Source organism: Manis javanica, chromosome 15 (genome assembly GCF_040802235.1).
Source record: "Manis javanica isolate MJ-LG chromosome 15, MJ_LKY, whole genome shotgun sequence".
In the NCBI taxonomy this organism is placed as follows: Eukaryota; Metazoa; Chordata; class Mammalia; order Pholidota; family Manidae; genus Manis; species Manis javanica.
Window position 1 is genome coordinate 29,435,205 of NC_133170.1, and position 15,018 is coordinate 29,450,222.

Sequence of the window (15,018 nt, forward strand, 5' to 3'; positions counted from 1 at the left end):
TGGAAATATGGCATAATATTCATCTCATACCCCTTAAAGGTTAAATGACCCATTGCTTTTATATTTCTGAAATAATCACATATCACAATATTACAGTCAAACCATTATCATCAACTATGATGCCATATGAAAATAAGCAGAGTTACTAATGAATATTATAATTTAGTTATATACAATGAACTAATATATATTATAACTGATAACATATATGTATAGCCTGCAGCACAGTCCCTACCTGTACTAACATAATCACCTTACCTTGCTGTCATCATCGCCTGGCAGGGAGTCACGGAGGCTCAGAGTGTGGCCTGAGGGGGAAGGTGGGTTCTCCTTACTAGCTCCTCACTGCACCTCTGATGCCTCCCTCCATACAATGGGGGACAACAGAAGTGCTCACAACATTGAATTATTATAGAGATTAATGCTCAGTACCCATATATTTTATTTATTTTATTTCACTTTTTGTATTAAAATGAAAATTTATTAGTCTATATCATGAATGAAGTTAGCAGAACTAATTTGGCAGAATTTTCCAACTATGGTCTTAGGTTAAGGGTTTATTCCTTTGCTTGCAGCCATTTCTGTTCCTTTCAATGCAAAATCCATAATTTATAGAAATTCATCTTTTTTTATCTTATATGCATTTCTTATAGAGATCTTCCAAAATATTCTTCTGTCCTTTGCCTCAGTTGAATCAATATAGGGGCTTCAGGAACATTTATCAGTTGAATAAACATTTATTATCAGCTTTCCAACTACACAGTTTTCTCATGGCATTTTTCATCTGGGCATTTCTCAAGGTATAGATTAAGGGGTTTAACATAGGGGTTATCATAGTGTAGAATAAAGCAACTGCTTTATCAATTGATAAAGTAGCTACAGGTCTCATGTACACAAATATGCAGGGAACAAGGAATAAGACCACAGCTGTGATATGAGAGACACAGGTGGAGAGGGCTTTTCGCCTCGCTTCCAAGTTTGTGGTTCTTAGAGAGCGCAGGATGACCACATAAGAGCCCATCAAGAGGAGCAAGTTTAACAGACACATGAAGCCACTATTGGCAGCAATGAAGATCCCTAGAGTGCGGGTATCCGTGCAGGCAAGATTGAGCAAAGGAATCAGGTCACACATGAAGTGATCTATGATGTTAGGACCACAGAAGGGGAATTGGAAGATGAAGAGGATCTGTATGGTTGCGTGAAGAAAGGCTCCCACCCACACCACTCCCACTAGAAGGCCACACACCCGCCGATTCATGATGGTTGTATATAGTGCAAGGGCTTGCAGATGGCCACATAGGGGTCATAGGCCATCACAATCAGCAGGGTAACATCAGCACCTCCAAAGAAATGTTCCCCAAAGATCTGGGTCATGCACTCATTGAATAAGATGGTTTTCTTCTCATGGAGTGAATCTACAATCAGTTTAGGGGCACTTACAGAGGAATAGCAGGCACCAATAAAGGAGAGGTAGGCCAGGAAGAAGCACCGGGGAGTTTCCAATAATGGGCTGGCGGCGATGGTGACCAATGAGCACATCTCCCACCACAGAAAAGATGTAGATGAGAAAAAACACAACGAATATGATTCTCTGCATCTTTGGATTCTCTGTGAGCCCCAGTAGAACAAATTGTGTCACGTTGTTTCTATTCTTCACGTATTTCATATTATCTTAATTACATTACCTGAAAATAATTAGTTTTTATTAACACAACCTTCAATTTATTAAGCTTCTCCATCTAATATATAATAACTACCTAGATTCTATTGAATATGAATTCTTGTGAAGGCTTTTGAGATAGAAAATAGGTCTGAATTCTTGGATACTTAAATCATCTCCTGGGTAAAGATTCTGTTAAGAGTGTGGACATGGGGAACTTTTGCGGACACACAGGCAGTAGATCATTTGTGAACAAGCAGTCATCTGAGGCGGCTTAGAGTCTAACATGAAGTTGTACCTCGTGCATATCCTGACAGGTAAGTAAGGAAAGGGAGGTAGAACATGGATTTAAAGGCCACAGATGCAAAGCTAAGGATTCTTCCCTGTGTTCTTTGGAGATGGGGGACCATAAAGAGGAATTGAGAATATGAATGGACAATGAATGGACAGATGAAGAGGAATTTGAGGAAAGGGAATCCTTGGATATAACTCTTCTAATGATCTTGGTATGTCTTGGATGAAGTGGTTTGAGGTTCAGTAAGAAGATGGAAGCCAGAGACAGAAACCCCAGTGTCAGACTATTTATAATATATTCATATAGTATAATATAATGAAGGGTAGCAGAGTATTGGTGATGAGAATTAAATGAAAGGATCCCGGAGCTAGTGTGAAGAATGTATAATGCATGTAGTCTAATTCTCATACCATTATAATAGCTCATAAACATACTTCTAGTAATTGATTGTTATGTGCAAAGCATGGTAGCAACCTTTATGGTTGGTATTATTTCATCCATTCAGCAAATGAGGAAACAATCTCAGAGGCTATGTTAATAGTGAAGATAATGGTAATATTAACTAAAACTTACTGAATACTTACTGGGCTCCAAGTATTTTGCAGACATTTGGTTATGGAATTCTCACTACAAACCTAAGGTTGATTACCATTTTCATTCTTATTTTACAGAGTAGGAAATAAGAGCATAGAAAAGTTAAGTGTCCTCAAGATAAAGCAAATAATAAAGGGCAGAGCTAAGATTAGGTCAGATTATACTTGTTAACGTTTTCTTCCTCCAAACTCTTCATCCATGCCCTCCATTGTTATAATAAACAATGTTGAAATAGTGATCTCTTGAAACAATTTCATCAACAGAAGCACACACACACACACACACACAAAATACACACACTAGCGTATTGGAATCTCCAGATATTAATTAAAATGTGGCAGTGCTTTCATTGAAAGGCACTTTACCCTTGGCCTTGCCCTCAGCCCCACTCCCTGCCTCCCCAGCTCTCCTCCAGAGCCTGGGCCCGGACTGCTCTGCACAATGCTGAAAATGACAGCCACAGTGGTTGTGTATTGGTTTGAGAATTGGAAACCCCAGACTGGAATCTGTCTCTTCCACTTGCAACTTCTTTCTCCTGGAGGTACTTCTTGGCATCTTTAGTCCTTCTTTCCTCATCTATAAAGTGAGAATAAAATATCCAGGTTGTTAATGAGAATTGATAGAGGAAAGATACATGAACATATTCTCCACGCTGCTGTGGACACACAAAGGACTCGTCTATTATGATTGTGTATGCTCCAAGACAGGAAGAATTACATTTTGAGTGATGATACAGAGAAACATTTAACCACGCCGAAGGTCAGGATTCATCTCCAATTTTACTTTTAAAGAAGCCACAGAGACTTATATTACACATCCTAGGAAGGGTGCACCATGTTCATGCTTGGACTAAACAACTGATGATTTGTGTCATTTGATATTCATATTTAGGCCTTTTCTGCGGGTGAAATGTACTTATATTTTGTTTTCAGTCTCATGATTAGTCTTGATTATTAAAGGAGATGTCTCATTTGGGCAAAGGAAAGTGTTTAATATTAGTGAACTGGGTCCCACCATTTACTTAATATCTGTGAGTCTCCAATTCTTCATTTCTCAAAATAGGTTAACATTATTTGCAACCTATCTTTTGAAGAATTAGCATGAGGATAAATGCCCTATTACTATATTTGAAAAGTGTTGAAACATAATGATTATATATATACATATACATCAAGTAAAAATCTTTTGAGATGCTTCTGCCCCATTAAAAAACTTACCATACAGAGTTAGATGAACTTAATTATGGAGGTGTTCAGAAACAATCTGCCTTCAAACTGGCCTCTTCTTAAAATAAGTAACTTTCATTATGAAAGATGTGACATACTCAGAAAGAAACTACTCAGATTATTCAACATTAAAGTTGTTAAGGATGTGTTTTTATAAATCTAAATATTTTCTTCTAGCCTATAGCCTCAGAAATTTTCATAGAAACCTGTATTTGAATTTAGAAGGGATGCATTTGAAACACTATAGATAAATGATCCTCTATAAAAGGCTCTGATCGTGTAGGCAAGAGTGAGAATGAGTGGAGGAGACACATTCAGATGGGTCGTTTCACCTGTGATGAATCTTGCTCTGCAGATGTGGTCAACAAACCACCTTGCACAGCATGGATATTTAAAGAGGTTTTCATAAGGACCTTGCAGCTGCTACTTTCTCTCCCAGGAATTAATTATCTCTTCTGTTGGAAAGGCTTAGTCTTAGAAGCATATTCTAGAGACACATGTTTGAGAAACACCCTTTTTTGAATTTTAATGGGGAATTGTATTCCCTGAACTTGGAACCTAAACAAGTGTGTCTCCTTCCTCTGTCTGAACTTGAGTTTCTAAGAAGTTGAATGTCGTGTGAATAGCAAGGTGGCCCAAGTCCACGATGGGAACCAGTACTGCAGTTACGCTGTGGGCTCCCATCTCCGGCAGAACTTCTCTCCCCACGTCACCATTAAATCCTTTGGAAGCCCCCTGTTGATTGCTTGAGAGATAAAGGAGGGAGGGTGCAGCTGCCATTTGGAAGTTTTTGATGCCAAAAGCTGTTTTTCACAGTCATCAGAGGGTTATGCAAGTAAACAAAAACTCTAAGTCATCTTTGGGACCCGTAGTGTGGTGGGTATGGAATAGCAGACAGCACTGAGAATGCAGAAGGATGTCAAAACAGAAGAAGAGAATTCCTATTTCAAACACAGGAAGTGTTCCACATTCTTGGTATTTAGATATTTTTAGTTATTTTCCTTTTAGTCTTTCTATATGATATGTAGTGATAAATTATTGTGACTTTAGTTTGTTTTTCCTGATGACTAATGATGTTAAGCATTTTTTTCATGTTCTCATTGCCCAGTTGTATATCTTATTTTTTTAGTAAGTTTAAAAAGTTTCTTTTCATGTTCTTTGCACGATTTAAAAATAGCAATTCCAGGTTTCTTATTACTAAGTTGTAAATATTCTTTATGTATTCTAGATATATGTCTTTTGTCACATATATATTTTATCTGTATAACTACATAGATAATTTTTATATATAATTTATAAAGCTAAAGCTATATATTTATAAAAGTATAGTTATATGTAAATATAGTTTTTATATATAAATTTTTATTAAAATAAATTTATATTTAATTTTAATTTTAATTTCAATAAACAGTAATAATAAATAATCATTTTAAATTTTGTTAAAATTTATATTTTATGTAGTGAGTTTACTTCTAGGCTGTGGATTGTCTTCTTTTTTTTAAAAGGATTACATCTGATGAGCATTTTAAAATACTTGACGATTCACTTTTTAACTTTTTCTTATGGTATATGCTTATTGTGTGAATCTAATAAATATTGATCTACCCTAAAGTCTATTGTGGTCTTTTGCCCAATTTTAATTGGGTTGTTTAGTTTTCTCTTAGGTTGTTTGAGTTTATTTTATATTTTGGAAATTAACTACTTATCAGTTACACGATTTGCAAATATTTTTCCCATTCTGTAGGCTGCCTTTCAGTTTATTAATTGTTCCCTTTGCTGTGCAGAACTCTTCAGTTTAATGTAGTCCTACGTATTGATTTTAGATTTTCTTACCTGCACTTTTGGTGTCTAACCCAGGAAATCATATCCAAGACTAGAGTCAAAGATCTTTTTCCCTACGTTTTCTTCCGGGAGTTTTATGGTATCACCTGCCGTATTTGTCTTTGATCCATTTCAAATTAAAATAGGGGTCCTATTTCATTGTTTTTCATGTGGATATCCAGTTTTCCCAAAACCACTTATTGAAGGGACTGTTCTTTCCCTATCGTGTGTTCTTGGTGCCCTTGTCAGCAGTCAGCTGATGGTATATGTGTGAGTCTATGTCTGGGCTCTCTGTTCACTTCCAGTGTCTGCTTTCATGCCAACACCATACTACTTTGATGATGAAGCTTGGTTATATAGCTTGAAATCAGGTAGTGTGAGGCCTTCAGCTTTGCTCTCTTCTTTCTGAAGATTGCTTTGGCTATTTGGGGTTCCAAATAAATTGTAGGATGGGTTTTTCTATGTCTGTGAAAAATGCTATTCAAATTATGATAGGGATTTTTTGAATGTGTAGGCTTTGGATTGTATGTACATTTTCATAGTATTAATCCTTCCAATCCATGGGCATGAAATATCTTTATTTGTGTCTTCTTTAATCTTTTCATCTATGTCTTGGGAGTTTTCAGTGTACAAATCTTTCACCTCCTTGGTTAAATTTATTGCTTAGTGTTTTGTTGTTTATGAAGCAATAAAAAATAGCATTGCTTTCTTAATTTCTCCTTCAAATAACTTGTTAGAACATAGAAATGCAGCTGATTTCAGTGTGTTGATTTTATACCCTTCAACATTATAACAGTTTTTTGGTCAAATTAGTATTTCCAATATTTCAGATCGTCTCGCTGCAGTGACTGGCCAGGGGGTACAGTGGACACAGCCATGACCATGGCTCTGGGAGGGCAAGGGCAGCAGTGATTTGGGCCCACAGGGGAGGAAGCAGTAGTAACACAGCCTGGTCATGGGGAGTCAGTGTGCCGTAAATGACTGAATTTCCAGAATCTCCCAACTTGTCTTTGTTCATTTAGAACTGGTGAGAGTACTCCAGCTTTGCTCTTCTGGAGCAATCTGGGGCAACGAGTGGAAAGAAAACGGCCATTCTCTCCTCCCCTCCTTTCCTGGTACTTAATTGGTCTGGCATCTGCCAGACACCAATGGAGTTCCTCCTGGAAGAGGGAGGCAGGAAGTAGACAGCACCCCGTGGCTGTGGATCGTGAGCTGCCGCCAGAGGGGACGGTCAGTGCCAAGCCGGGCCAGCAAATCTGAGCACTCTGCGAGCAATAAAAATGGTTTCTCCCAACCTACTCTTACCTTGACTTATTTCAGTTTCACGTGTTTCGCAGAAGATTCACCCCGAGCCTTTCCCGGAGAGCTACATCCGCCATGAGTCAGCAGGATCGGTAAACCCGGAATCTGTCTTCATGGGCACAATGTGTGGGTGGGATGCCCCTATGGATGGTAGGGAAATACCCTTGGACCCCCTTTGGCTGGTGGGGAGACAGCAGGGAACCCCCGCTGTTGATGGTGGGGCCTCACCCAGGGATCCCCACGGTGGTTGGTGGGGATTCACCTGGGGACTCCCCAGGGGTTATTTGGTCCGGGGTAAAGTGCCTCATGGGCCCTCCCCAGACCTGGGGAGGGGCGAGGACACCAGAGGCCGCGGAGTTGGCCCTCCTCACCATAGGGGGCCCCTCAGGGGAACTGAGCGATCACGGGGCTGCAGGAGTATGTGGGGCAGCTGTTCCTTGTGGCATTGGGAAAGGTTACCGACCAGAGGGACTCGGCTTGAAACTGATTGGAGGAACAGGAAGACGAGTTGTGGGATGCTCTGAAAAGGGTAGGAAAGGTGCAGAAAACTGAGGCTGTGCTGCTGAGAGACGTGCTACAGACACAGGAGGGGGCGGCAGAAGAATGCAGGCTGCAAAGGGAAGGGAAGAGTGGCGGCTTCAGCCTGGAGATGGTAGAGAGCTGGGGCTGGGGAGGAGGCTGCTGCAAAGCCACCTCCCGAGACAGCAACCTCCCCTGTATTGAAAGCCCGCCTGGTTGTAGTTAAGAAAAGAACGACGCAACACACCTATGGTCTCCTCAGGGGGAGGAGCCGCCCCCTCCCGCGGCCATAGAGGCTCCGTGCCCCACCCCCACCCCCGGCTGGGCTCGTGGGTTTCAGCACCTGGTTCTGACAGAAGCACTCAGAGCCTCTGCATACATGGCTTTTGTGCCTTTGAGATTTAGGAGTAGCGGACATTGTTCTGCATGGGTAAGAAATGGGTAAACTGGCTTCCCTGACGACCCACCCCTCTGTTTGGCAGAGGATACAAAATGCCCATCAGACCCTAGGGAATCATGCGCTTTTTGATTGGCTGACTGCAACCCTTAGGGCGGTCTGGCCTATCAGGGTGATTTACCCAACTTCCTTGTTGGGTAGAAAACGTATGCAGAGCTCCAGTGGGTTCTATGGGAACTGGACCTGAGAAACATCATCTATAATATGTACCCCCAGGGCCCCGATCAGGAGTTGCTCACCATGGGGATTAACTATCTGGTGCTCCATACAGCGCCCCCAATCTTGGGGGATGTGGTGGGGACCAGAGGCCACATGTAGAATTAGCAATTCACTGGTCTTCAGTGAATGTACCACATGTCCTGGTACTGGCAGACATAGGAGCTGCATGTTCTCTAATTTATGGCAACCCCAGGTGGTTTCCTGCGACCCCTGCTGTGATAGATGGATACGGGGAAGGCAATTAGAGTGAGGAAATCCCAAATCCCTTTGGGAATAAGGCATTTACCCTCAATGGAGTTACATCAGCGTTTGTTGCCCACAGGACAAAAGACAATGTGAGCTGTAGCCCATCCGTATGGCTTGCATTTGACCTTCAGATAAGTCAGCAGCAGAGCCTAGAAAGAGTGCCTTGTGTGTGTGTGCTCTAATAGGGACTTACACGGAGTCCCGCAGCAACATGGGACAACAGTAAAGGGGCCAATACCCCTTTTCATGTGGCAGATAGACTATATTGGGCTTCTGCCCATATCAGAAGGATATCGGTATGCCATGACTTGTGTGGACACAGCAACTGGACTATTGGTTGCTTTTCCTGCACATCATGCAGATGAGAAAATCACTAAAAGTGGCTTAGAGTGTCTTTCTGCAGCCTTTGGCTGGCTTCAGGTGATTGAGAGCAATCAAAGCACCCACTTTACTGGACACGCATTACAAGATTGGGTGCAGCTATTAGGAATAAAGTGAAAATTTCATGTACATATAAGCCTACCAGGGCAGGCATGATAGAGAGGAACATGGTTTGTTAAAATCTGACCTGAAGTCAGATAGATACTAATAGTCTGGGGCTGCTCAGTCCTACAGTGTTTGAATGAGAAGCCCTGGAAGGGGGCATTGAGCCCTGTGGACATGCTAACACATGTTGCTGCCTCTCCTATGCACATATGCAAACCAAGGAGTTATTGAAGCCAGGATATTGAATCCCCCTGTTGTGGGGATATGAGCACTGGGGCCTGCTAGCAGAGCAACATCCTGCTGTCAGCACCAACCATGCTAAACCCTGGAGACTCTGTTGAGTGGATGTGGCCCTGGACATTTTGACACATGGACCAGTGATAATTGGTCCTTCTGGCACCTTGAGAACAAGGCCTAGAGGCTGACCTCCTGCATGTTCCTGTAGTAACAGCAGAGTGGCCCCCAAAGATCATGGTACTGTATCCAAAATAGCCAGGAGGTAAGAACATCTCACAGGGGCATTTTGCCTTATCTTTATGGCCAGTGCATGTGCCTCCTATAGCCCTACATATTGACCCATCCATAATTCCCACAGGGAGAGGGGTGAAGGTCTAGTACGCTAACCAGGATGAGACCCCATTCCTTCCCCTGTGCTATCACAGGACCCCTCTCTTGCATGCATCCTACCTAATGGACAGGATTTGCCTATGCTGGTGTCATTAGAACATGTATCTTATCACCCTTATCCTGGCAGATTGGGCCTCGTCCTAGCTGCAGCTGCTGCTCCACAGCATGGAGCTTCCTGTTGGTTCAGCGTCTAGCCTCCTATGGAATGGGTGAGCTATAGACTTAATCTGAGTAGGACTTTGAACCCAGTTGGATCTTCAGGCTTGAGGATTATCATGATTTTATTGCTACCTGTATTTCTGTTGTTGTATGTTATTAGTCTGGTTACCGCACTCTGGCTTTCTCACACAGGGACCACTGCAGAGCACTGGGAGCATGTAGATTGTGAGGTGAGAATTCTGGAGGGTTGGACTGTGGGGGAAATGACTAAATTTTCAGAATCTCCAATGTAGCCTTAGTTCATTTACATTTCAGTAGGTGTTTACCACTGCAGAGCCTCCTGTCAGTCTTGGGCAAGGAGTAGAGAGATAACAGCCATTCTCTCTTCCCTTCCATTCCTGGTATGTAATTGGTCTGGCATCTGCCAGTCACCAAGGGGATGCCAATGGAGTTCCTCCCAGAAGAGGTGAATGGGAAGTAGAGAGTGTACTGTGGCTGTACTGTGTGAACTATGGCTGGAGGAGGCAGACAACGCCAAGCCTGGCCAGTGAATTCAAGTAAGCTGTAAGCAATAAAAATGTTTCTTTCAACCTACCCTTTCCCTTGACTTCTATCAGTTTCATCGGATTCACAAAGGACTTGCCCTGGGCTGGGAACATCTTTCCCCCCAGAGCTACACCCAGGAAGCAGTCATAGGAAATAGCAGCACCAGCCAGGTGGTGGTCAGTTAAAACCACGTTTCAGGACCCAGGGAGATGGGCTCAAAAAATGGCAGTGACCATTCAGAGCTCAGACCTGGAGCTGGGGTAGGGGCTGAGCACAGCAGCAGTGCAGACTGGTAATGGGACAAGGCTGCAACGTGGGGCTGGAGCTGGGGAGCAGAGCAGAGGCAGCTCCCGTACCAGAGGCTGAAGTGCTATGGTGTCCCTGAACACCAGCGTCTGACACACTTGAGAGCAGGTCTCACTTCACCGACAGCTCCAGTCCCAGGAAGTAAATGCAGTGGTGGTGGCAGAACCCCAGGGCAGCTCTGCCAGAGGGGACCAGCACTGGTGTAGCTGTGGAAGTAACGGTCCCCAGCGGGACGCTTGCTGGGGTTCTCCTGCTTCTTTTTCCTACAGGGTGAACTTTCTCTGAGGAACAGTTTCCTGGTTCCCAGTAACTGGGGGAAGGGGTGACATGGGTGAAACATTTGATGTTTGAGTTCCACAGCCTTTGCTGCTGTTGCTTTGTAGTCCTATTTTCTTTGGTGTGTAGTTTTTTGTATTTTCTTTGGTTTTTCATTTTTTTGTTGTGGGGATAGGAGCCCTGGGGCCTCAGAGCCTTGCATCTTGCTGATGTCCTGGACTTGTTTACTACCTCTCACTGATACACTGTATGAGTGCATTCTTTAGGGTTTTCTATATATAAAATCATGTCATTTGTTAACAGTTCTACTTCTTCCCTTCCAAATGGAATGCCTTCTATTATTTTTTAACCTCATTTCTCTGGCAAGAATCTCTAGTAAAATGTTAAATGTAAGTAGTGAGAGTGGACATCCTTGTTTTGTTCTGACTCTAAGGGAAGTTCATGTGGGTGTGATTGTTTGCTTAGTGATTTTTCTGAAGACTATTCTGTGCCACCATGTGTGGTTGCTGAAGTGTCTCTTCTATTAGCTTAGTGGTTAACCAGTTATGTGACAGAGATATACTTAATATGATAAAAGTATACAGATCTTTAGGTTTTGCTGTGCTCAGACTTTTGTACGTCATTTCTTTAATGTGTGGTCTTCTTATATGATCAAATATTTAATTTTATAGATATTCTAGCTATACATACAAAGAATATATATTTTTGTTACTTGTACAGTTTCATGTATACCTCTTTACACTTCTAAACCATGTTTCTCAGGTCTTTTATATCCTCCTGAATTATTGCTCACTTTACTAATCAATAATTGAAAAAGGAGCATTGAGATCTTCCTCTGTGAAGATGGATAGATATTTTCCTCCATGTGCATTCATCTAACTTTGTTTTATGCATTTGGTGGCTTTAGTGCTCAGTAATGTTATGAGTTCAGAGTTTTGCAGCAAAAAGAAGACATTTACAAATGTATAACTGGATGACAAAGAAATAAACATTTATTAAACATATATATTATGTACCATGATAAACAACAGAGACTTGAGTCTGAGGAAATTATTCTAAGGGAGGAGAAAGAAAAAAAAGCAAATATTCATAACATTACATCAGTCATGAAACATTACAGATGCATTGACTCACTCATTCATGTGATGAGTCTCAAGAGATGAATGAGCCCCAATCCCATCTGTACCCCTGCTGTCACTGTACTGGCTTTATTTCTACAGTTAGAAACAAACACACATTGGCTGTCATGAAATACCTGTGGGAGTTTTTCCCACTGGTCCTTGTACTTTTCAATTCAAGATATTCCCAGCAATACTTTCCTAAAGGGTTCTTTCGGATGGGAGATTCATGGGAGGGTCAGAAGTGTTCCCCAGCTATTTGCTGTTTCATAGCACAAGCAGAGAAAATAAAAGGAGCCAGTCTGAGAGATCACCTTGGCATTCCAAAGAAATGTAAACTCTTGTGGAGGTGAGCACTTGATTAGTATACATATATATTCATGTGTATGTGTATATATGTATATACATATGTAAATATATAGAGATATATATTTAAATTGGAAGGAAATGAGGATTTTATAGCATTTTATTTTATGTACAAGTTTGAATTTAGTGCATATAAATTTTTAAAAGATTCTTCTAGAATAATTTTCTCAGTGGTCATTTTCAAGAGAGTGTTCATGAAAATCTGGATGATAATTTGAGGATTCTAAGTCTTCATGTGTATTTGTGAAAAACATTTAAGCATAATGGCGATAGGATGAGCGTCCAAGTCATACAGAAATGGCTCAGGTACAGACCTTCTGTTTAGTGCTTGGGTAATCTTGGGTTCTAGTTTTCTTATTTGAAAAATAGGGAAAATAACAATAATCTATATCTCGTGAGTGAAGATGAAATGGTTGATCAGTCAGAAGTGTCTAGTGCATGTTATTACTTAGTATGTAATACCCAAAGATTTTACTCTTAAGTACATCAAATCATTAAGCCCATAATATTCATAATATTAAGCCAAAAAATACATTTTTCTTTACCAGAGAGGTAATAAACAGAAAAATCATATCATTTGCCTCTGATAGATTTTTACACTTGCCATACACTCTCACAACCAAAGTCACAAATCCCACTTCCCAAAAATCTTAGTTTTTTTCCTTTCAAACAGTCATTGGCATGTTTTGACCAACAATTCCTCACAGAGATCTTTTTTTTCCTTAAGGGATTAAAAAATTTAAAGAAGAGATCTGTGGGAGAAACTCCTTAACTGAAATGTAAGTTAAAAGGTGAATTCAATATTCCTTACTCTGAAAACCCTGGTGTCTAAGCATATATATGTATATGTGCATGTGCGTGTGTGTGTGAGTGTTTGTAAGAGAGACAGAGAGAGACAAACAGAGACAGAAGAGGAAAAGGGAGAGGGGAAGAAAGTAAAGAAGTTCAGGGGTTTTTATGAATTAAAGACCAGGAGGAAAATGATTTGAGGCTGGGACCAGGGGACATTTCTGCACGAGGTAGTTTTTCAGTGGAGTCTGTGGGCACTGCTTTCATGGATGCTTTTTTCTATGGCCTTATATTTCCCCCAGTGATGTTCGGTTGTTGTAAGCTGAGCAGCACTGGTCCAAATGTTGAGACAGAGGCTTCTCCAGATGTCTACCAACCATTCTAAACCAACAATTGCACATCCTACAGTTTTGATGCACTAGTTTTTCTACAACTTTTGTTATCCAGTTTTAGTGAAAAGCTATCATCAGTCTCCTTTATGTCCTTGAACTGATCAGATACTTCCATGTATATATTCTCAATTTACCTGTAAGCATCTCCCTTGTAAAGCTCTATTTTGAACCCAGAACACTTGTTTTTTTTATTCTTAAGTATGTCTACTGTGAGTTCTTCAACCCATCCTCTTTTGGCAGAACATAAAATCCACAGGTAAAACCAATTTGCTAATGAAATGTTCTAGTATCCATGTTCTTAAAGAACAGCTCAATCCTCTCCAAAAATGTTTGGAAATACTGTTCTGTGGACTTGGCAAGATAAGCCCTTTATATTATATTTCTTTGCACGAACTTCACTCATTTTGATTTTCACGTAAGGCAAATAGATCCAGTATTATCAGTTCCACTTACCTTGAAGAAAGAGGTGCAGAGAGAATGAATTGCTCAATGATCACTAAAAAATGAGCAGGACAAGTGAGACTGGATGCTCATCTTCATAATTATTAGACAAGGGATCTGTCTGCTATGTCACATTTTTCTCTCCCAGGTGCCATTAAAGCAATTTATTGAAATAACAGTGTTTTAGGCAAACCATGATGTTACAGTAGAGGTCATTTGGTTATGGGTAGAAGGTCAGCATATTCACTCTGCCCCTCGGGATAACATATCAGAGCAGCTGCAATGTTATGAATGGATTTCAAATAAACAACAGGTCATTCTTTCACCACGTTGGGATCTTCAATATGTTGATGACAATAGCTCTCTAAAGTGTTTCTAATATCTCAACAGTGACCTTTAAAATGTGTCTGTAGAATAATTAGGAAAAAGCTGGGGCTTTTATATAACAATAACCTGTGCTCTTACATTAAGATCCAAGAATTGTGCCTTTTCTTCCCTATTTGCTGCCTCTCCATGCCTGAATCTCAACCAAGCCTGCCAAGGAGAGTAACTGGATCTATAATCATCTAATCAAGACTATCTGCTATGATTAGGAGCCTTAATTTTGTTTTTATTTCAAGAATAAATATTGATTTCTATTGAATGAGTGGAATGTTCATGTGTGATTGGGATTTTATACATAAATTATATACAGCATAGAGCAGGAAACCTGGTACCATTTGTTTATTTTTCTTTTGTTTGCCTTGTCCAGGGATATATGTCCAGAAAAAAATTACTCCTGATATGTTCAAAAGACTTTTGCCTATGTTTTCTTCTAAGAGTTTTATGGTTCCATGCCTTACATTTAGGCCTTTAATCCATTTTGAGTTACTTTTGTGTATGGATTATACAGTAATCCACATAGCTGTCCAGTTTTCCCAACACCATTTATTGAAGATACTCTCTTTTCCCCATTGTATATCCTTCCCTACTTTGTAATACATTAATTGACCATCTATGTGTGGATTTATTTCCAGGCTCTATTCTATTCCATTGATCTTTGGGTCTGTTCTTGTGCCAATACCATACTGTTTTGATTATTGTAGCTTTAGTACAGCTTGAATTCAGAGAACATACTACCTCCAGCTTTGTTCTTTCTTGAGACAATTTTGGCTATTTGGGGTCTTTTGTGGT

At 40.6% G+C, this 15,018-nt stretch overlaps 1 long non-coding RNA gene and 1 pseudogene across 1 annotated transcript; one reads left to right on the forward strand and one right to left on the reverse strand.

The window, feature by feature from the left end:
• Window positions 1–269: 269 nt before the first annotated feature.
• LOC108394373 (olfactory receptor 4C46-like) overlaps window positions 270–15,018 on the reverse strand; it is a 33,599-nt pseudogene continuing 18,850 nt past the window's right edge.
• Window positions 6,933–14,475, forward strand: LOC140846407 (uncharacterized). Its single transcript, XR_012125451.1, has 3 exons — window positions 6,933–6,990; window positions 12,951–13,002; window positions 14,317–14,475. It is a non-coding gene; the product is annotated as an uncharacterized lncRNA (long non-coding RNA).